Source organism: Schistocerca gregaria, chromosome 2 (genome assembly GCF_023897955.1).
Source record: "Schistocerca gregaria isolate iqSchGreg1 chromosome 2, iqSchGreg1.2, whole genome shotgun sequence".
Taxonomy (NCBI): Eukaryota; Metazoa; Arthropoda; class Insecta; order Orthoptera; family Acrididae; genus Schistocerca; species Schistocerca gregaria.
This window is the reverse complement of record NC_064921.1, coordinates 955248973-955272395: the sequence shown is the minus strand read 5'-3', so window position 1 is coordinate 955272395 and position 23423 is coordinate 955248973. Positions and strand designations below refer to the sequence as shown.

At 42.7% G+C, this 23423-nt stretch overlaps 1 protein-coding gene across 2 annotated transcripts in view; it reads right to left on the bottom strand.

Annotated features, from left to right (window-relative positions):
* LOC126335431 (clavesin-1-like) overlaps positions 1-23423 on the bottom strand; it is a 737686-nt gene that overhangs the window by 188740 nt on the left and 525523 nt on the right. The gene's annotated exons all lie outside the window — the stretch shown is intronic.

Sequence of the window (23423 nt, the reverse complement as noted above, 5' to 3'; positions counted from 1 at the left end):
AAGGTACTGAACTTAAAGCTTGTACTGGTCGAGACTGCTACCTAACTCGTGATGTTTTAGTTTTTAAGGCACTTACTTCGAATGATACTACAAGACTATTTTCTTAAAATGGCCGTTGTATTACAAATTGTGACAAACGTTCACATTTGCGCGTGTTTAAACTAAATATAGGTGAACCTTTCTTAGTGCGAGGTTAAGGTTTGGTCTAATAAACACATTTTTCTGATAAATTAATCAGTGCATCCACAAGGGAAGAAATGTCGCGCAGCAAATTGTCTAAATCATCTGTCATCTTCGCAAATTTCAGAGGTCCCCACTTTGAATGTTTCACTGATGTTAGTATTTTACATGCGACAGGAATACACCACGATTTTAATTTACATGTGATAAGAATATACCAAAATTGCAGCATGACTCCATCACTGAAACTTGTAAAGTAAACGTTATTCTGTAGAGGTGTGGAATGACAAATAAGCTAGCATAGATTTGCACGGAGTTGCTGTACCTGAAGAATTGCGCATAGCCGCAGTAAGAAGACACGAGGACATGAAACAGGCATAAAGATTATGAACATCTTCAACGCCAGTTACGGGATTCGAGTACCCGAATCTCGGGTTACTGGCAACTCATAGTAGTTATAACGGCCTATCAGAGTGCTCAATGAAGGTCATTGGCGTCTAGGACAGACCTGTGATTTCTACAATTCTCTGAACGGCAGATGAAACTGCATTCCTAAGGCACTCACAAAAAGAATGAAGCTATAATATTGAAAAAGTTGTTCCAAGAAATGCTGTTCAGGTTGCTGTAATTATAAAGCTGCAAACAAGCTGTTGTGTAATGGGAATGGAAGCACGATCATTCAGTATAAAATAAAATGTGATACTGGTGAAAACAAAATAATGAACAGTTCAAGAATTGAAGACAAGGAAACTGGATGTAGGTATGGTTCTTGAGCTGAAAGACTGAATTTTGCTTTTCAGTGCAGAGTATAATTTATTATGGGCACACTGGAAAAACATCTCGCACCAGAAGCAGACACAACAGTTGAAAGGTTAATAACACAGTTTAGAATATCCCTTCCAATAACTGTCTTATCTATAGCTGTGTGGGAAGTATTGCCACCATGGAGAAGTATAGAATATGAAAATACGGAAAGACAAGGTTAAGATCATTTTAATAGTGGTTCCGCCATCGGGTATCACAAACACCCAGAAGGAGATGACATAATCAGACACCAATGTGTTCGTAACAACGTAGAGTTAGTTCACACTTGTGTGTAGAAAATTAGATGAGAAAGACGTCAAGATATATCAAAGTGTTTTAAACACCGTCAATACTGCGGTTGCACATTAACATTTACAAGAAAGATGAGTGGTCACAGGAAGACTGATGGTGCCAATACCGAAGAAAACAAATCCTACAACATGCGGCATGTAGGACAATTAGCGTTTGACAGTGTGCTTTTGGACTAAGCTTTTAGATTTTCTGAAGATCTGAGTTAACTGGAAAGAAAAGAAGACTAATAAGTAACCTGTATGTTACACACAGAGTGAACGTATGTAGGAATAGAAAATGACAATCTAAATTGTGGTAGGGTTTAGACAGGGTCGTCGTGTTTCCCCTAATCTATTTAACATTTGTTTCGATAAGTCGAAAACTGCTTCAAATAAAAGAATGTGGCAACAGGAAGGTGGGGCCGGCCGCTGTGGCCGAGCGGTTCTATGCGCTTCAGTCCGGAACCGCGCGATTGCTGCGGTCGCAGGTTCGAATCCTACCTCGGGCATGGATGTGGGTGATGACCTTAGGTTAGTTAGGTTTAAGTAGTTCTAAGTTCTAGGGGACTGATGACCTCTGATGTTAAGTTCCATAGTGCTCAGAGCCATTTGAATTTGAATAGGAAGGAGGATAGTGAGATTAAAATTAACAGTACATGAAAAGAACTTAACACCAGTTGTGAGCAAAATGTACGAAGATAAATGATTTTTACAAGCCAAGTAACGAAAATAAACTTAAAATTTGTGATGAGTTAATGGAAGAAATAGTTTCAGATACGTAGGCTGCAAAATTATCAGTAGCGTGTCATTCTGCCATGAAATAAAAATGAGGGTAGCTATTGAAAATGTGTTGCAGAGGCGCTAATATTTTCTGTGGTGCAGTACACAAACAATTAAGGAATATATTAATGAATTGTTTTGTATAGAGTGCATCGCTGTCTGGTACCGATACAGGGATATTGCTAAGTAGAGGATAAACGTGTAAGGAATTTTGAGGTGTTAATTTAGAAAGGAATGGATGATGTGGAATTAAGAGATAAAATAGTGAAAATGATTGTGTTACAGAAGGAGTATGAGAAAAGAAAATACTGGAAACAATAAAGCGGACGAAAATAAACTGGCTGGGGAATAGTAACAGAAGAGACTGGAAGGAATGGTGACAGAAGAGGGCCAGAAGAAGAAGAAGATACTAGGTAACTAACATCAAGATAAATACAGCTATGAAAAGTATGGCGGAAAACCTGGAGGATTGGAAAGTACTGAATTTGCTGCAATTGCTCTGCTTTGTGGACGGAGCACACCACCACCACTGGCAGTCTATCGTCATTCCCAAGTAATGAAGTGTCTACAGGGCACACTTAAGGTAAGGACGAAACGCCATGCGTTCATTGCTGTGTAACTGTCGACATCCATGGTCGAAGGAAATCATCATTGTGAAAACACGTAAAATGGTGTCTTTGATTCAATATATATCTGAAGCGCTAAGTCTGACAAGTAAATTGCGAGGAAAGAAGTATATGCCAATTTTATACGAAGGGACTTCAGGATGTAAGTTGAATACATACTTACACGCTAAGACCACTGCGCAAGCCGGCCGCGGTGGCCGAGCGGTTCTAGGTGATTCAGTCTGGAACCGCGCGATCGTTAAGGTCGCAGGTTCGAATCTTGCCTCGGGCATGGATGTGTGTGATATCCTTAGGTTAGTTAGGTTTAAGTAGTTCTAAGTTCTAGGGGACTGATGACCTCAGATGTTAAGTCCATAGTGCCCAGAGCCATTTGAACCATTTTTGAACCACTGCGCAGCAAGAGCAGCGCCGCATTGTAGCATGCAAAAAACGTTCCTCGGCCTGCTATAATCAGGTGTAACTTACTTTCTGAACTACCCTCGTGCATTCAAGGAAACCGTTCCATCTTTTTTAACATGAGGAATAAATTTGCACTTTGACAGAACTCCATTAAGCGTGGTGCAGAGGGGAATTCTTTACTCAACAGGTTTCATTTTCAATAAGCACATCCAGTAGAAATGAATAATTAATTGATTAACCCCAAACCGTCGACTAAGTTCAATAGTTACCTTGAGGTACACTATAAGGATTCTATACAGGACTTCCTCGCAGTAGTTGATAACTTATTCGTAAGTTATTTTTTATTCGTATACTCAGGGTTCCTTTCGTTTAATTCTTTGGTTTGTAAAATAGCTAACCACTGAACTACGTACAGACTCGTTCCATGGTAAAGACGTCTTGGTTCGCATGGCTAGGCGGAACCCGATAAAAGTGAAACAGTTAACAGTCATGTCGACGTTTCCCGCTTTAATGTAAACAGTGTAAGTGACTGTTACTTACGCAATGTCTGAGGGTGATAATCTGGATGTAACGATGGCACAGATATCCGAATGCCGACCTTTACCCACTTTGATCGCAGTTTGCGAGCGGTCCCCACAGCAGCGCGCTGGACGAAGGTCACGTGCCAAATTGGGACAGCGGCGTGATATTCCATTGCGTTGCGCCACACAGATGTTTTTTTTTTTTATCTCGCTCCGGCTGTACGAGAAGTAGCATTGCACAAGCCACTCGGTACGGACTCATGCTGCAGCGCCTCCGGGGCGGATCTAGCTCTCTTCCGACACGGTTTTTAAGCGATTACAGTTCAAGATTGCTCGGTGCGGACCTAGCAACACAGTGAAACTAGTAGGGAGCTTGCTTGAGTACGAGGTGGTGAGTCATACCTGGATTAAATCTGCACGTGGGTTAACGACTCTTGATCTAGTACACCGACCAGACTAGCTGTGGGTCTAATGTGTCTCAGTAAGAGACTGAGTGAGGCATCCTATCCGATACATAGATACAGCTGCAAAGTGTAAATCACGAAAAGGTACAAAAACAATTTGTGCTGATATATGGTATTCATGTCATGCTCTCCTACCCCCTTCCCCCACTACATATTTAACGTGTGACTGTGTTACAAGAAATAAAGAAGTTCTACAGTCAATATGAACGAGTAACCAAATGTGGAGCATAAGAGGAAGGGAAAACGGCTGAACAAATGAAACGTTTCCACCGTTTTGTAACTCAACTTTGAAGTATTCTAAAAACTAATAATCTTACATCTCGTTCAACTTGAGGTGAAAAGTAAATTAATTAAATTGATCACATTCCCGTAAGCTTAAGCAATGTTATACCAACGGAAAAATGCTCTTATCGGAACACAGGGAAGACAGAAATGCTCCCGTTTAAAAGAATGTAACTGAAAAGTGTGGTACCAGCTGCCTCATTCTGTCTTCCTCAGCACCTTCAAAACTTTTCACCAAAATTTTGGCTTGTGAACATATTTTCACGGCTGTTGACATGCAACTCACCTCATTCCCACAAGCTCCCCTTACTAACTCGTTCACAATCACTAGTCGCTGCCGGCCGGATTGGCCGAGCGGTTCTAGGCGCTACAGTCTGGAACCGCGTGACCGCTACGGTCGTAGGTTAGAATCCTGCCTCGGGCATGGACGTGTGTGATGTCCTTAGGTTAGTTAGGTTTAAGTAGTTCTAAGTTCTAGGGGACTGATGACCTCAGAAGATAAGTCCCATAGTGCTCAGAGCCATTTGAACCATTTTGAACCACTAGTCGCTCATACCCATCCAGTCCCACTTGCTCAATCTCTCTCTCACTCTCACTCACTCATTCATTTCATTCATTCATTCAGTCCACCTCTTTGTCATTATCTCTTTTGTCTCTCTGTCACTGTCACCCCTTCCACAGCCATAGTTTCCTTTCTGTCCTACCACTACTGTTTCCTCCCGCTGTCACTGTATCCCTCTTGCGCTCTCTATCTCTATCTCTCTCTCTCTCTCTCTCTCTCTCTCTCTCTCTCTCTCTCTCCCATTGATATTATCTAATTTATTCTTGTTCCTTCCCACTGCTGCTGTCTCTTCTCACTGTCATTACCTCACTTCCTCGTTGTTATTGCCATACACTGTCTCATTACCACTATCTCTTACCCATTTCCACTTTCTCTCTTCATTCCTCTCCCACTGGCACTGTCTCCTTCACTCTTTCCCCAGCACTGTCCACTATGTTCCACTGCCACTGTGTCCCTCTATTTCTGTCGCTCTGCCACAGTCTCCTTCGGTCTTTCTATAACACAACCACTGTCTACTATTTTCCAGTATTTATGACATTTCTGTCTTTTTCCTACTGGCACTGTCTCCATCTCTCTCAGCATAACTAGCGCGAATAAGTTCGCATGCCAAAATGTTGGTGGGAATTTTTAAAAGTGCTGCTGAGGAAGGTAGAATGATGTAGCTGGCATCCCACTTTTCAGTTAGATTCTTTTAAACGTCAACATATTCGCCTTTTTTGTCTTCCTTCGTTTCTCTGCCACAGCAGGGCATGCCAGTCTTTAAAAAAAATTATGAGGTCAGTAAAATTTTGATAGTATGCTTATATGATATTGAAAATCCAAAACTAATTTTACGATTCAGACCGGATTTTAAGTGCAGAAAAATTTTTCACATGCTTTGCTACCACAACATAGGTTTCTCAGAACCCTTCTGATGATAATGGAGACATTTTACAGCATGTTTCGTGCTACATCACTTTATAAATAACGCTTTTGTCTCACACAGGATATTACGTGGATGTTTTACAAGTAGGGTCACTTTGAACCCCTCTATCTCGAAAACTAATAAAGAAATTAATAAAATTTTAAGGCTTGTTGATCGGGATCTACATCTACATCCATACTCCGCAAGCCACCTGACAGTGTGTGGCGGAGGGTACCCTGAGTACCTCTATCGGTTCTCCCTTCTATTCCAGTCTCGTATTGTACGTGGAAAAAAGGATTGTCTGTATGCTTCTGTGTGGGCTCTAATCTCTCTGATTTTATCCTCATGGTCTCTTCGCGAGATATACGTAGGAGGGAGCAATATACTGCTTGATTCTTCGGTGAAGGTATGTTCTTGAAACTTTAACAAAAGCCCGTACCGAGCTACTGAGCATCTCTCCTGCAGTGTCTTCCACTGGAGTTTATCTATCATCTCCGTAACGCTTTCGCGATTACTAAATGATCCTGTAACGAAGCGCGCTGCTCTCCGTTGGATCTTCTCTATCTCTTCTATCAACCCTATCTGGTGCGGATCCCACACTGCTGAGCAGTATTCAAGCAGTGGGCGCACAAGCGTAGTGTAACCTACTTCCTTTGTTGTCGGATTGCATTTCCTTAGGATTCTTCCAATGAATCTCAGTGTGGCATCTGCTTTACCGACGATCAACTTTATATATCGCAAAATTTCAGTCATTTTCTGTGCGTAGTCGTCTTGCAATCCGCGGCTCGGTTTTGATGCGAAAGAATGGTAAAAATAAACCATGTCTTAGGGTTTTTAAAGGAACCGACCATGAACTAACGGCGCTTCCATAAAACCCTAAGGCCTACCACAGACCACCTGAAATGCAAAAAGAACGAAACGATTTGCTCCATTTGCTAAATCAGGAGGAAGTGTGTAATATTCATAATTTGACACTGTACCGTAGTATAGTAACATTAAGATGATCCTTCCGTTGGGTATACAAATGGTCCCTAGCCCAAGGCCTATACAAAACACTTGACCGTATCTTTCTATCACCAACAGAACCCGAGGTATGAGCCAGGAGAATCCCCTTTTTATGCGAGGCGTTTTGGAACATATTAGGTGGCGTATGCTGTAGCATGCATATCGACAGCTCAATGTGATGTTAGGACACTGGGGCTGGAGATGTCGAATACCGCTTCGTCGTCGTCAGTACTACTACTACTACTACTACTGCTGCTAGTAGTAGTAGTAGTAGTAGTAGTAGTAGTAGAAGAAGAAGAAGAAGAAGAAGAAGAAAAGAAGAAAACTTTGTTAACCAGGGGAGGAGTTGGCTTCTCTTCTATGAAGGTTATCGAGATTTGTGTGTTTCACTAAGAACAGGTTTGGCGATTGGCAAAATAACTCGCTTGTCAGGAACACAGACGAATCCTCACTGTGGAAAGTGTTTGTTTTCATTCCATGATGCCCCGTCTGAATCGAACACAGTGTTTCAAACGATACTGTTAGCAGAGCTCGAGTACGCAACCATAGACAACGAACATGTAGTAGTAATCTAAGATTTGTGCTGAGTACTGATACCACAATCCAGCAGTAAGGTATTGACTACAGGTCGTCTGAAACAACTTCTCGGAATTTGAGAGCGATTTATTCTTCACAGTGTTTAAACAGCGTTGGCAGGTAAAAAAGTTTCGATAGTGCGAAACAAATGTGGAGCCAACAGAAAAAGTGAAAATGTTACCTACGTCCAGCATAATCTAGTGAGTGAAGTTCTCTTTAATTAAAAAGTACAGTAGCAGTTAACCCAAAGTTGATCTAAACGCACATCCTGTTCGACGACCATAACTTTCATCCGACAATCTTGCAATCTGATGAGGTTACAACGTGGCTTTTTGACTTCATGTAGTTTCACGGTTTGTTAAAGTCGCGTTAAGTGCGCAGAAATATCCGGAGACCGACATGGCAATCAACTCTAAACTTCAGAATTGTAATCTCATCTCTGCTTATTACGCGCCACCGCACACAAATTATTCTTAAGAAAAGTGTCATTATACCTTCTCAGTCTCTAGAGTAAATAAGATTTTAGCCTCTTGTTCTTACCGTACTTAGACTAACTAAATTACTCTGGGTTTTGTAATACCTCACCGCTGGGCGTTGTAGGCAGAAGGTATGTTCGCAGCTGGCGCGTGTTCTTTTCACAGTTCAATCACGTACTTCTGAAGGGACGGCAAGTAGGATCCCGGTAAGTTAGAGACACTTGCAGGCACTTGCACAAAACACAGGCTTCCCGTTACAGCGAGCAGGTTGGTTGGTTTGTCAATGCACTCTGGACAAGTCAGGAAAGCAGCTGAGAATTCGAAACAGTGTGCTGGGGAGGACATCACAGCGAGTGTTGGAAACTGCACGGCACTGAACACATGAGAACAAGCGGCGTTCTCGAGTCATACACCGGCCGCCACGAGATCTGAAATTTTCGCTCTGGACAAAGACAGAGGCTTGGTCACGAAACGTCTCTCAGCCATTGGTTGGAACTGTAAATTCGGCCCGCCCATGACTATGCCAGCCTGACGGATGATGCCGGTTGTCTCTGACTGTCTGAAAGTCAACCTGTTCTCTCGCCTTATGGGAGCCTGTCAATTCATTGCTTACTCATTTTCCGGTTTCACATCACTACTTCCATTAATATTTATTGTCATTTAGTAACATATTCCTTTTCGCTCTACTGTGAACGGGTTTAACCTGCGGATCAGTGCTTGTGCACTGTGTTTTCCTCGTCTGACGTCCACCTCCAAACACTGCAGTAACACCGCTCCTGCGAGACAATTACCGCGGGCAATAGCCTCTGGAAGTGCAGACCAGGAACGCCACGCTCGGCAGCCGAGCGTGCTACCTGAAGTGGATAGCGCACGGAGGTCAGTCACTGTGGAAGCAACTCCGGGACGTAGCCTCGAAGCCTCTGAACAACGAAGATGAAAGCTGTTGGCTGTCAAATCGTCGCCAAACAACAAAGAAACGTTCGACGCGCCACGTCAAACTCCCTTCACGCAAGAATGGACCCCGTCCAGTCATGAGATGATCCATTTCCAGCTCCCACTTGACAAATACTGACTCATGTCTAAGCCAAGTGAAATCAGTCCCAAGATTTATAAATGTATTTATTACATGACAAGCGTACGTTTATCGAATGTTTTAACCCTTTGATTAATTTGTTTCATCTGAATCTCCATATCTTGAATTTAGTACTTTTTGCGCCCAACATATTGGCAGCTAACCTGGGGCCTTTATATGAGATGCGACAATAAAGTAATGCGACTGACTTTCTTTGCGAGATGTGGCAACCCTACAGGCTTGTGTAGGCACAATATCTTTGACCTTGCTCTATAAGCTGCTTCTAGTCCAAGCGGCACATCGATGCAACTGCTCGGTCGTGAGTTGTGCTGTAATAAATTAACATCTGTTTGTGTCTCTCGTCACGGAGATGGAACCGCATAATATTGCGCAACGGTATGCCATTTCTTTTTGCGTTAAATTGGGTGAAGAGGCGACGACAACGTAAGGTAAGCTTCAGAGGGCTTTTGGAGAGGAGGTTATGTCAAGAGCTCAAGTTTTTTATTGGCATAAAATGTTTAGTGTAGGCAGAACGAATGTTGAAGATGAAGACCGCAGTGGACGACCATCAACCTCACGGAGATATTTCAACTTGGCCAGGGTGCGTGAACTCTTACGATCTGATCGAAGATTATCCGTGAAAATGATTGCAGAAGAACTGAACATCAATCGAGAAACGGTTCGTCTAATAATAACTGAAGATCTTGGTACGTGAAAGATTTGTGCAAAAATGGTTCCCAAAAATCTCACACCACAACAGCGAGAAACATGGAAAAATGTGGCAGCCGATCTGTTAGAGCAAACTGAAATCAATCCAGAATTGTTGAGCCGTGTTATCACTGGTGATGAAAGTAGCTTTTTTTTTCAGTACGATCCAGAGACAAAACGCCAAAGTCCGCAATGGTGCTCAAAGGGATCATCCAGACCAAAAGAAAGCTCGCATGTCGAAGTGAAAAGTGAAATGCATGCTTGTGTGCTTCTTCGATTCCAAGGGAATTGTTCATAAAGAGTTGGTGCATCCTGGACAAACACTTAACCAATATTACTACAAAGAAATTTTGGAAAGACTTCTTAAAAAGAGTTCTTCGTGTGCGTGCCAACATTGCTGATAATTGGCTTCTGCATCACGATAATGCGTCATCACATACTGCCCTGTCAGTACACCAATGCTTAACCTCAAAACAAATTTCAGTACTACCACAGCCACCTTATTCACCAGATACCGTTCCGTGCTACTTTTCTCTATTTCCAAGAATCAGAACGGCAGTCAGGGGACACCACTTTCCAACAACACAAGGGTATCGGAGTTCCAGAAATGTTACCTTCAATGGCAGAAGCGCTGGAAAAAGTGTGTGCAATCAGAAGGGAACTACTTTGAAGGTGACAACACTAAACTTGACTAAAACGGTAAGAAACTTTTTTTTTGACATCAGTCTCGTTACTTTACTGTCGCACCTCGTATATTAACTCATGACGCAATTTTTTTCAGTTCAATACAATATGCTTCCGTGTCACCCTATAAAATCCTGAAATACTAAAGCTAAAATATTGAAATTATAAAATTCTAAAATGTCCAATCCCTTGGTCCTGGAGGTGCCCAGATACAACACTAGTAAACGACGACCGGCTGCACTCTCCAATCAACAACGAATGGTCACAACGCCGAAAAAATTGTAAGCTCCACACAGAACTATCATCAAGCAGACAGTTCCAGTTCGTGCTGCTGTGTTGGTAGCAGGACGTGTGTTCCTGGCGCGAGTGAAAGCTCCGCCCGGGCAGTGTCACGCTCCGATCTTCGTCCTTGGCCGATTGGCTCCCGTGAACTGCCGCTGCGCCGCTGTCTGCATTTGCGAAAAAGCACTTCGAGCAGCATTGAGGTAGTCCTGTCCGCTATACGGCGGAAATAAGACAACACGATTACCGCTGTGCTCATTCTCATTTTGCCCGTGGAGAGATTAATCTGGGGAAGTGAAACTGTTCCTTGCACGTGATGACACCTCTCCACACATGAAACGAAGTATTCCTAACAGGTTCTTAAGCACGTGTTTCCATTTGACACAACAGCTTATCATGCTCTTAATGTGTCTGCCAAGTGCACTCTGTGTGCATACCGTGTGGAGTCATCCTCCCGGATGCCATGAAGAGCACAGGATGCAGCCAACTGCAGGTGGTTGCTCACGTCGGTACCAATGATGTGTATCACTTTGGATTACAAGAGATTCTCTCTGGTTTCGAGCGGCTAACAGAAGTGGTAAAGGCTGCGAGATGAAAGCAGAGCTGACCATTTACAGCATAATCGACAGGACCGATTGCGGACCTATGGTACAGAGCCGAGTGGAGGGTCTGAATCAGAGGCTCAGACAGTTCTGCGACCATGTAGGCTGCAGATTCCTCACTTGCGCCAAAGGGTGGTTGTGTTTCGGGATCCGCTGAATAGGTCAGGTGTCCACTACACGCAGGAGACGACTACACTGATAGCACGGGCTGTGTGGCGTGGACTGGGCGGTTTTTTTAGGTTAGAGGGTCTCGGGAAAACACAAGAAGGGCTTCAGTCACATAGGGTGCAGGCTGAACACAGGAAGAACGTAGATACAGGAACCATTGGTATAACAGTTGTAAATTGTCGTAGCTGTGTTGGGAAAGTACCAGAGCTCCAAGCACTAATAGAAAGCACTGATGCTCAATTCGTTATAGGCACTATCGCCACGTGAGGAACGATCACTACGATAAAATAAGGGAAATCAGAGCTCGTACTGGAAGACATACGTACTCATTCTTTCCGCGCGCTATACGAGATTGGAATAATACAGAATTGTGAAGATGGTTGGATGAACCGCCGGCCGCGGTGGTCTCGCGGTTCTAGGTGCGCAGTCCGGAACCGTGCGGCTGCTACGGTCGCAGGTTCGAATACTGCCTCGGGCATGGATGTGTGTGATGTCCTCAGGTTGGTTAGGTTTAAGTAGTTCTAAGTTCTAGGGGACTGATGACAACAGATGTTAAGTCCATAGTGCCCAGAGCCATTTGAACCATTTTTTTGGATTAACCCTCTGCCAGGCACATTAATGTGATTTGCAGAGTATCCATGTAGATGTAGATGTAGACATTTACGTAATATATAACTCGCGAGCGGTCGTAAAGGGTGAGGTAGCTTATACGTAGGTCTATGCGATGGCGCTGAACTCTTGAGGTACATCAGTATGCAATATGGTGGTGGGAAATTTTCACTATCAGCATTTGGCCAGAAAGAGGAGGAGAGATGTTGCCAAAGTTCCTGATCGCTGGACTTTGCTCCAGTGTTCTGGATTAAATTTGAAACCTCTGCACAGTGTTTCATTTAGCGAGGGCTTGTGACACTTAAAGACCGTCCGTCGGGTACGGACCTCCTTGGTGCTGTCAGGGAAGAGCGGGTTATGTGCCGGCATCGTGTTTCATCCTTTTCCTTTTCTCACTGCCGCCCCCGTCGTCGTTATCATCAGCAACACAATCTTAACACTACATCAGTGTTTAATTTGAAAAGTTTCAGGTGCTGGAACGCACCTCCTCAACATACGACACACAACACGTCCTCCCCTCCCCGCGCCATAAAAATCACGTCTCTGTTTCTGGAAGCTTGTTATAAAACTTAGAGTGAGATATTTTTTACACAATACTGTTGTTAATTCAAACTAGAAACTATAATGTTTCATACGAAGACGATTTGTGCCAATTACAACTTCGGAACGAAGCTCAACTTATCCTGATTATACTGTGGATACCCACGCCCGGGTTCCCGGGTTTGATTCCCGTCGGGGTCAGGGATTTTCTCTACCTCGTGATGGCTGGGTGTTGTGTGATGTCCTTAGGTTAGTTAGGTTTAAGTAGTTCTAAGTTCTAGGGGACTGATGTGAAGTCCCATAGTGCTCAGAGCCATTTGAACCATTTATACTGTGGATGTGAGGTTGCTGGCAGTCGTAAATAAAACAAAATCGACCCTGTCACGTTCTCTGGTGGCGGCGCAGCGGCAAGCTGTAGTTACACTGTAATTTAATACACGTGTACTATTTAGATCTCCGGTGCCTGTTGTCCCATCCAGTTCAAACAAGTTCCCTGGGAGGCGCCGAAAAGCCGTTAAGGTCTGGACTACCCTGCACTATAAACGCATTGATTATACTCACCTGTAACCTACACACAAACAATCGACAATATTCGCGCATCCCGAAGGAAAGGGGCCGATGTGCACGGAACCCATCCCGTGGCTGCCCAGCCAATAATGTCATACGACATGTACATTTTTTACTGTTTTCTATTTCTTTATATCGTGAGGCTGTCATCTATTCGAGATTTTTTACGAGTTCATTGAAATGGTGCTGATGATATGTATCTGACAGAAAATCTGTGCAAAGAATCCTTTGTTACCTTATCCAAGCTGGATCTTGTTAAACTCTTCATTTTTCATTCGGCTGTATTGTTGATGACACCGGAACCACCAGCCAGAAACACTTTTAAGAAACTTTAATTACCATTACCAGACACGAGCCATTATACCCTGAATATAGCTACACTTGGCTCAGTACAGTGTCGGTATCGTCAACAGCCTGTGGTCTGGCGATTCTGACACTTATGGAACGAGTGTGTCGAGAAACCCGTCACGATAATAAAGTAAAGCTTATTAAACCTGCCTGTGAGTGGTTGGTCTCTGCTTCAATCTTCAATGCCTTTAGCGAGATCATCAGGATGGTACTGACTTTCTGTGTCGCTCAATTTCTGAATAGTTGCTAGCTTGGTGACTGATCACGCATCTTCTATCTCAAAACAGACAGACACACACACACACACACACACACACACACACACACACACACACACACACACAATGGAGTTATTTCCGGAAATGCATGGTTTCCACGCTAGAGGGCATTTGTTCAGCCATACATTGTCACAGAGACTGAAGTCTAATACGCATTGTACTATGCAGCCACAGTTACATTATTTGTTTAAGTGTAGAAGGCAGCATGAATACCCTGCCCTCTCCAGTGTCTCCACATCTGGAATGGTCCCTACACACACGATAGTTTTGAGATGGCCCCCTAACCGGGAACCGCACTGGTTGACATTCGGCGAACTAGCGGGCCGTTCAACTGGACCCCTCGTCCGATCCGTCGACGACGGAAGACACGACTGAGATGCGTCCGGACGTTAACGGCGAAGTGGGCTAGAGCACAACCATGTAGCAGCCACACAGTCCTTTGAATCATCACTGTCACTTCTTCCAGCAGGGGAGGCATAGTCAACCGTAAGAAACGGAGATATTTCCGGCCTGTTAAGTGACGTGGAAGGAAGACTCGTCCCAAAATACGCTCGCCAATTATCCCAGCCCACACATTGCGGCTGCACCGATGCTGATGATTCGCTGTTATCATACCATGGTTGTTGTGCATACTATCCCACAGATGACTTATGAAAGTTGAAGATACCACTCCACGTAAAGGTGGCCTCATCTGTGAACAGGATGGATGACAAATCCCGGAATCGTGATTGCCTAATGAAGAAACTGCTCTAAATGTCGAAATTCTGTCGCTAGTAAGCACTACACACGATGTGAGTGATAAGGGTAGTAACAACTGTCATGGAGTATGTTCCGCATGGTCGTCTGGCGGGCCGATTGCCTGGTACTGACAGATCGGTCGCTTTCCTCAGCATTGATCACATTATCCACCAGGTCAGGTGTCCTAACATTTCGGGTACGTCTTCATGATTTCCTGCTTCGCGGCTTTTAACTCCGCAGACGTTCAATAGACAGTTATGCGGCGTGTTTTGGTGCTGCGAGTTACTTCCGACACTGTTGCAGTAATAAAATTTAGAACTCATGTAAGTCATTAATCATAACCACACGAAAAGAGTACAAGCTGCATTTCCTTTCGTCATTTTTCCCATTTTTATTAAACATTAACATTATGGCGATTGCGGCAGAAATAAAATCATGCAACCATAAATTCAGAACTGTCAGACAGCGGAAAGCTCTGATGCCTGGAATCCAGATTCAGTTCCCGTTTTCAAGCTAGGATGTCGACTGGTTTCACAAGTACGTCCAAACACATTCAGTAAATAACTGTAGGAATATTCTATATGAAACAAGGTTTGCCGGCCGGGGTGGCCGAGCGGTTCTAGGCGCTACAGTCTGGAACCGCGCGACCGCTACGGTCGCAGGTTCGAATCCTGCCTCGGGCATGGCTGTGTGTGATGTCCTTGGGTTAGTTAGGTTTAAGTATTTCTAAGTTCTAGGGGACTGATGACCTCAGCGGTTACGTCCCATATTGCTCAGAGCCATTTGAACCATTTTTTTGAAACAGGGTTTTTAAAAACAAATATGGATTTCGATCGAACGTGATCATTTTAACGTAGTCATCACCGTAAAGAGTATTTCTTGGGGAAATTTAAAAAATAACAAAGGGCTCGAAGAAACCCGAGAAAAGTATGATGCTGTAGTCAAGCCAGATCTCGTATCCTTAATATATGATATTTAAGAAATTGAAAAAGAACGGTGGATTTTACCTTAACACGCTGCGGAGCTTGCATTTCAGGCCCTTACGGCGTGGGAAGCCAGCTAAGAGAGGACGTGGGAGTCAGCAAGAGGGATTACGTCCGCAGCCCGGCCACGTGTTACGAGGCTACTACTCCCCTTCCCACAGCTGCGACACCGAACTTGGCGCCTGCCGCGGCCACTTCGTAATACCACACACAGAGTGGCCACAGCCTACGACAGCCCTCCGTAGCTAAAAGTGCTGATACACTGACACACCCAGTCTCTAACAATTCTTCGCGTGCTTCGTAATAAACAGTCCGATCGTCGGCTGATACTCGTATCCGAGTTTTCATTTCTCTCCTGAGATTTCCTTTGTCACGGTTCAGGCGTGGAAGTGTCGGTGATGGCTTAGCAATCCAATCCTGGCGTGGAACAGGCGGCCACAGACATTACAGCTGATGGAAGGTGGAGGACGTGGCTGAGCCTGGAGGAGTTTACGTCTCCGGCGTTTGTCATTCTCCATTCTTCGACGTTCCAGCTCAAAGGTTTGAAGAGCATTTGAGGTAACTGAGCGCCAGCGACTTCGATCTTCTGCTATTGTGGACCAGTTACTCGGATTGATGTTCAAGTTTTTTAGATTTTTCTTGTACTGATGCTTAAAACGTTTGAGAGGGGCACCTCGTGGCCTCTTGCCTGTGCTCACTTCGCTGTACAGCATTTGGCATGGAAGTCCGTCTTTTTTCATCCGCTGTACATGTCCGACCCATCTGAGTTGATGGCCAATTATAAGAGTTTCCATGCTATACATTTTTGCTTTCTCAAGAACAGCCGTGTTGGATATGAAGTCATCCCATTTCAGGTTCATGATATATCTTAGCTTCTCTTGGTTGAAGCGTTCTAGTTTCTTCAGATCACAACAATATAACATCCAGGTTTCGCAACCATGTAGCAGGGTGGAAATGACTACAGCTTTGTAGACTATCAGTTTGGTGTACAGTGTTAGGTCTTTATTCAGGAAGACACGCTTTCAAAGGCGTCCAATTGCTACATGGGCAGCACGTAATCTATTCTCCACATACAGTCCGATAGTACGTAACAGAGAAGGAAGGCAGCTTAGAGTTTAACATCCCGTGACGGCGAGGTTTGAGATGGAGCACTGAGTAATGTTGAGCAACAAAATTCGTCGTGTTTTTTCAAAGTGACCATCCTGACATTTGGCGCAAGCGATTTAGAGCATGAGAGGGAACATTTATAGGGATAGCCGTAGCTGGATATGAACCTCCATTGTCCTGAAGACGAGTCTACTGTCCAGCACTTAGGAAAAGAGAGTCGTGAGCCAACGAGATTGTCGTATGACTACTACCTCGATCAAAACTTAACAAAAATAATAATATGGGTTTGTTTGTAGATACTACTTTAAAGTGTTGGTAGTCCAACGACCTTAATGCCTAATTCCATTGTCTTGTGTAAAATTTTTTGAATCGTAGTGGAAGTGAATTATACAAAAGAATATCCGAAAGAAGGAGTTTGTCATATTTATTGTGGTAGCCTTTTTTGAAAAACAACTTCGGCCAGTTCAAACGTGGAAGCTGACGTAGGTGAAACACTTAAAAACTCGTGATCTTATCGTAGGGAGTAAGTGCGCTTCTGGCTATTTGAGTAATGCCGCAAGTACTGTCTACGGAGTTTATTCCCTATTTATTTGTGTTCAGTTCAAAAGTGCAAGCCGTTTTTGAAGTTTATTAATTTAAAAGTAATGCCTCATTCCAAACACTCACAACACGAAAGACAAATAAAACAATGGATACAAGGCTGCTGTTCTTGTCAGGAAATAGACGAAGTAGGAAAATAGTTCTTGCATTGTAGGATTCCGCTACATACAGTAGACTATTTATCAGGACTCATTATATATAGAATTTTAGTGTCGAACACGCCTTGGAGCTGTTTCAAGAAACGGGTTTAAATTTTGGTGCTATTATTCTCCACATCTAGCGTGCACATTTGTTTGTTATACAGGGTATTCGGAAAATACCGTTACAGACTTCTAGGACTTACAAATGCGCCTGAGTACATAATTTTTTGAATAAGAACAAATGTCCGACTACATACTGTTTCCGTTCATCGACGGTTTGAGTTAAGATGTTTAATTCCACTTCTGCTCGAGGAATTTATTGGGTAACGGTTCGAAAGGAAACATGACTAAACGTCCATTTATCACTGAAGCACGTTTGCATGTATTAACACTTAAACATTATGTGTTTACAGTATTCCGAAACAAAAAAGAACACAGCGTGTTGTACGTACAGAACAGCAACGATGCATTATAGTAACGGCTGGGTGTGGTGACCACCAACGTTGTTACAGACATTGTACCTGCGAAGCATGTGTTGACACACTCCACCTCACTTGACGTCTCTTCAATTTCTAGTGTACCGGCCAGAGCCCGTACCAGCAGATCTTCCTCTGTCTCCACAGTAGTGACGTAAATTAAACTTTGCATATGGTTTCATGAGAAGTAGTGCACTTGATCGTATCTGACCTATTGCGTTCCAGGGCAAGCATGTCTGAGACTTTTCTCTCTGAATATTCTCTCCCTCTCTCAGCAGAGGTGAACGGGTTACATATACCCGAACTGAAACCATCGCAGAACGGAAACAGTACGCTTCCGGACGTAGGTTACTGTTCAAAATATTATGCACTCGCTCCACTCGACAAGACCTAGAAGTTTTTAACTGGAATTTATGAACATCCTGTATAATCGTAGATACAGGTTTAGTTCCTATTGCCGCGTGGGGTAGCCGCGCGGTCTAGGGGGTCTTGTCACCGTCAGAGCGGCTCCGCCCGTTTGAGGTTCGAGTCCTTCCTCGGGCATGCGTGTGTGTGTCGCCCTTAGCGTAAGTTAGTTTAAGTTAGATTAAGTAGTGTGTAAGCTTAGGGACCGGTGACCTCAGTAGTTTGGTCCCATAAGACCTTACCACAGATTCCTAATTTAGTTCCTATTGGAAATCGTGTTTAGATTTATGTACCAGTTTAAAAAATGGAAGACCTACGCTTGCACTGTACGTACTTCATAGGCAATGTCTCACGACCACCTGTAAGGGGAGGGGGAGAAAGTGGGGGAGGGTAGGGGGCGAAACATTCAATAGTAAACATACGTAATGAAAACACCGCAACACTCAGCGCTTGCGCAAAATGTAACTTCCAAGCCAGACAGCGTGACATGCAATTAACAGGAGCTAGACTGCGCAAGTATTGTTTGTGTCACGCGAGACGTCCAAAGGTGTCAACATAACAACTTTATGGAAAAATTACTTATTTGTAAGTGGAAAACAAGCCACTGTTTGTGCACAGAAAAGTGCTTGTAACATGCAGTAACCACTGTGGATGTGCAATTACCATTAAAAGTACGGGATTTCGAAAGGGTTTTACGAAGCATAAATGATGCCAGGAAAAACTTAATAGTGCTGTAAGTCAGAATGTTATTCCAGCAAGGCGACTGGTTGTTGATGAAACCAGGGATAGACGTTTTTCAGTTTTTGTCCCTCAGTCTTTACCTCCACCTCTTCCATCACCACTCATTTGCTCCGTAACAATCCTATGAAACAAAGTTAGTTATATGGGACCACTATCTACAACACACTGAAATTAGGTCTACTCCGTTTCAAAAAACTGCGATGTATGAGCGCTGTGCGTGAAAATTCCGAGTGCTCTAGATGGCAACCAAGGTAGGAATGGCATCAGTTATTCTGAAATGTGAGAAAAGGGGAAGGTAATGGTTCGTTGAGAATGAAAGTGCTGAACAAGTAATTATTGCTGCGAATGTATTGTCCGTCATTTTCTGCCGTCATCTTCCATCGGAGTATTTACGAATCTCTTCACGCATATTTTCCATAATTAATGAAAACTGAACACTCCTCCTGTTGTACGCCGCCTTACCATGCTTATGACAGGCCATGCAGGCGACTACATATACCAGGAAATAGTTTAACTAACTGACACATTCAGCAGGACTAAACAGACCATGCAACAATTGGATCCTTGTTTCGTAGTGTTGTGCAGCGATGTAACATGGTGAGCTTTTTCCCGGTTCATCTCCCTGTGCGTACCATTTCCAATGTCCTAAATAAGTAGGTAGATTTTGTACAGGTTACTATTCCTTCGAGTGTAAGGGTTCTTTAGAATTGCGTCCTCAGACAAATCAAAGGAACAAAATCATATCATAAAACCTGTAATAAATGGACTATCAGATCATGACATGCAGTTCCTTGTTTTAGATGCAAATTCTAAGCAGATTATCAAGACTGCTAAATCTGAACACAGGAGAGTATTCAATCAACCAAAAATTGAGTGTTTTAGAAAACTGCTCAAAGATATGAACTGGAAAGATGTTTATAGTGCTCATGACATGAATGAAAAATATAACACATTCATGAACAATGTCAGTACCATGTATGAAAACTGTTTTCTTCTAAAAGTTACTCAAATTAAACGGAAGTCTATAATAAAAGCATGGATTACATAAGGAATAAAGATTTCCTGTAAGACAAAAAGGAAAATGTATCTGTCAACCAAGAATAGCTCGAATGCTGATAATTTAGCTAAATACAAGGAATACTGTAAAATACTAAAAAAAGTAATTCAGACATCTAAACAAATGCACTACGAGAAGAAGATAGCAAAGTCAGGGAACAAAATAAAAACAATATGGGAATAGTGAAAGAGGAGACTGGTAGAACCAGAAAGGAACAGGAGCAAATAGCACTAAGGGTAGATGACACATCAGTAACCGGTGGGCATAGTGTGGCAAATTTATTTAACAAGTACTTTATATCCGTTACTGATAGAAAGGATCAGTAAATAATACCCTTGAATATCTGAAACTAGTCTTTACAAATAGCTTCAGGTACATGAATATGTCACCCACTTCACCAAAAGAAATAACTTCCATAATAAAATCTTTAAAAACAAAGCATTCTAGTTGTTACGATGAAATATCAACAAAGTTAATTAAGGCATGTTCTTGTGAGTTTAGTACAATTCTAAGTTACTTGTGTAACCAGTCAATTATAACTGGGACATTCCCTGACTGGCTAAAATATGCAGATGTTAAGCATCTATTCAAGAAAGGGAATAAAGAGATACAATCAAACTGCACACCGATTTCACTTTTGCCAGCATTCTCAAAAATTTTAGAAAAAGTAATGTACAGGCAGCTTCTCAACCATCTGACCACAAATAACATATTATCAAGAACACAGTTTGGATTTCTGAAGGGTTCTGATATCGAAAAGGCTATTTACACCTACAGTGAAAATGTACTTAATTCATTAAAGAACATGTTACAAGCAGCAGGTATTTTCTGTGATTTGTCAAAGTCATTCGATTGTGTAAACTACAACATCCTTTTAAATGAATTAGAATTCTATGGTGTCAGGGGCAGTGCTGCAAAATGGTTCAAGTCATGCCTCGCTAACAGGAAACAAAGGGTGTCAGTGCAAGGGACTAGTGAATTAAGTCATCAGTCATCATCAGAATGGGAAGAAATTACATGTGATGTCCCACAAGGATCCATCTTAGGGCCATTGCTTTTTCTTGTGTACATTAATGATCTCTCATTAGTTACACTGCCAGAAACAGAGTTCGTTTTGTTTGCAGATGACACAAGTATTTCAATAAATAGTATGTCAAGTGTAGTTCTAGAAAGATCTGCTAATGATATTTTCATGGATATTAATAAATGTTTTAAAGCCAACTCACTGACACTAAACTTCGAAAAGACTCACTTTATGCAATTCAGAACCTGTAAGAGGTTTCCACCCAGCATATGCATAAAGTACGAAGAAGAGTAGATAGAAGAGGTTGACAGTCTTAAATTCCTGGGGTTACAACTTGATAATAAATTCAGTTGGGATGAGCACACCACAGAACTGCAGAAATGCCTTAACAAATCTGTATTCGCAATTCGAGTGTTAGTAGACATAGGCGACATAAAAATGAAAAAGTTGCATACGTTGCCATACCTCCATAATGTCATATGGCATAATTTTTTGGGGTAACTCTTCAAGTCAAACAAAAGTTTTCAGTGTCCAAAAGCGTATAATACGTATTATTTGTGGAGTAAATTCACGGACGTCCTGTAGAAACCTCTTCAAAGAAGTGGGTATACTAACTACTGTCTCTCAGTATATTTACTCCTTAATGAAATTTGTCCTAAATAATATATCTCTTTTTCCAACAAACAGCTCAGATCATACATACAATACCAGAAACAAAAATGATCAGAACAAGGACTTAAAAGCACTTCCTTTTGTTCAGAAAGGGGTCCACTACTGAGAAACACCCATCTTCAATCATTTGCCAGCAAATATAAAAAATTTACTTACAAATGAAGATCAATTTAAAAGGATCCTGAAAGACTTACTAGTGGCCAACTCCTTCTACTCCATTGACGAATTTTTTAATAGAAACAAATGATGTATTGTATATATTCATACTATTATAATTGATATTTCAGATTTAAAAAAGGAATTGACATGTTCCGCATCCAAGAGGCTCTCCTCAGCACGGATCTATGGAACGAAAAACTAATCTAATCTAATCTAATCTAATCTCTAATCTAATAGCTCTGACATCGTACAGTGACTCAGTATTGTTTGGCATCCTTATGCAGCCACAAATTTTAATTGATTCCAGTTTACGCTTCTATTTTTCAATGGTTCCTTGTTTCGTACCTGTCACGTGATCTTTACGAGTTTAATTTTGATACTTAGCAAACTGGTAGGTTTCGTATCCACACTTGAACAACATTAGCAGGCCGACACCCCCCCCACCCCCCCCCCCCCCCACCCCCCCACGTACACACACAAAATATCACCGCTCTAGAGTCAACACGGTGTAAAATGATCCCAGGTCGCAGCACTGTTCCCACCTTTCAGCTGCGAAGCGCTATCGGCTGCAGACGAAAACATTAGGCATTCACACAGGTGTGACGACATATCAGTGAGAAGCTGATTGCTACGATTTATCCGCCGATGATTGAGACAGGATGTTTAGCGTATCAGTCGAGGCGCTGGTAAGTACCCGATTGTTGTTCAAAACGGGAACGTGTGCTCGGAACGCTGTGAACACGGCTGTTTCAATCACCATGGAAATGTGGAGAGAAAAAAACACTTGCCCACCGAGAATGTTGAAACAAACGTCCTGATTCATTTGCATGATAACCTGAATGCGTGGTCTCAAGCCATGGTACCGACGCAGCCCTCATGTAAGCTCTAGAAAGAAAAGTAAGGCAGAACACTATCAGAATATAAAAAAATCTCTCTTATTCCCAGATTACGGATTATATGAAGGAGTGACAAGGTCTTCAAGTCGAACAATTTGTCCTACATCTACATTTAAATTCTGCAGTTCGTGAGAGAAGTCCTGCATAGCAGCCCTTGAAATACCGATAGAGTCGACACGTAATCTGAGTGAATCCAAATGTGGCTAGTGGATACATTTCTGGAACGAGTAAAGAGAGACGAGGAAATATGTGTGACTTCTGCGGCGTTCACGCTGGCGTGAGTGAATGCCTCTCAGACTACGAGAAGGGAAGGCTTAAGTTGCGACATTAAGTCGCGCAGAAGGCTTCTTGAGCACCGATCTCGAGAATTTAAATGTTTGGTAATACTATGCATAAGGCATTTTATATTATGTGCTGATGATGGGCTATGCGTCAATATAATTAACAACTAATCTGTATGACTTTAGCAACCTAGTGAAGTATCTATGTAAGATGTTCAGAAAGAGGGAATGAACACGAAGAGGCAACAGGTGAAGTCGATAGCAAAAGAGCGCAACGTGCTGTCAGTAGCTTCGTACGAGATCCCTAATTTAAGGCAGCCACAAAGGAATACTTTAGATGGTAGGCAAAACAAAAACAAGGGCTCGACCTAAAGAGATCGTATCATTGGCCTGTCAGTTTCTGAGTTATCAGTCCTG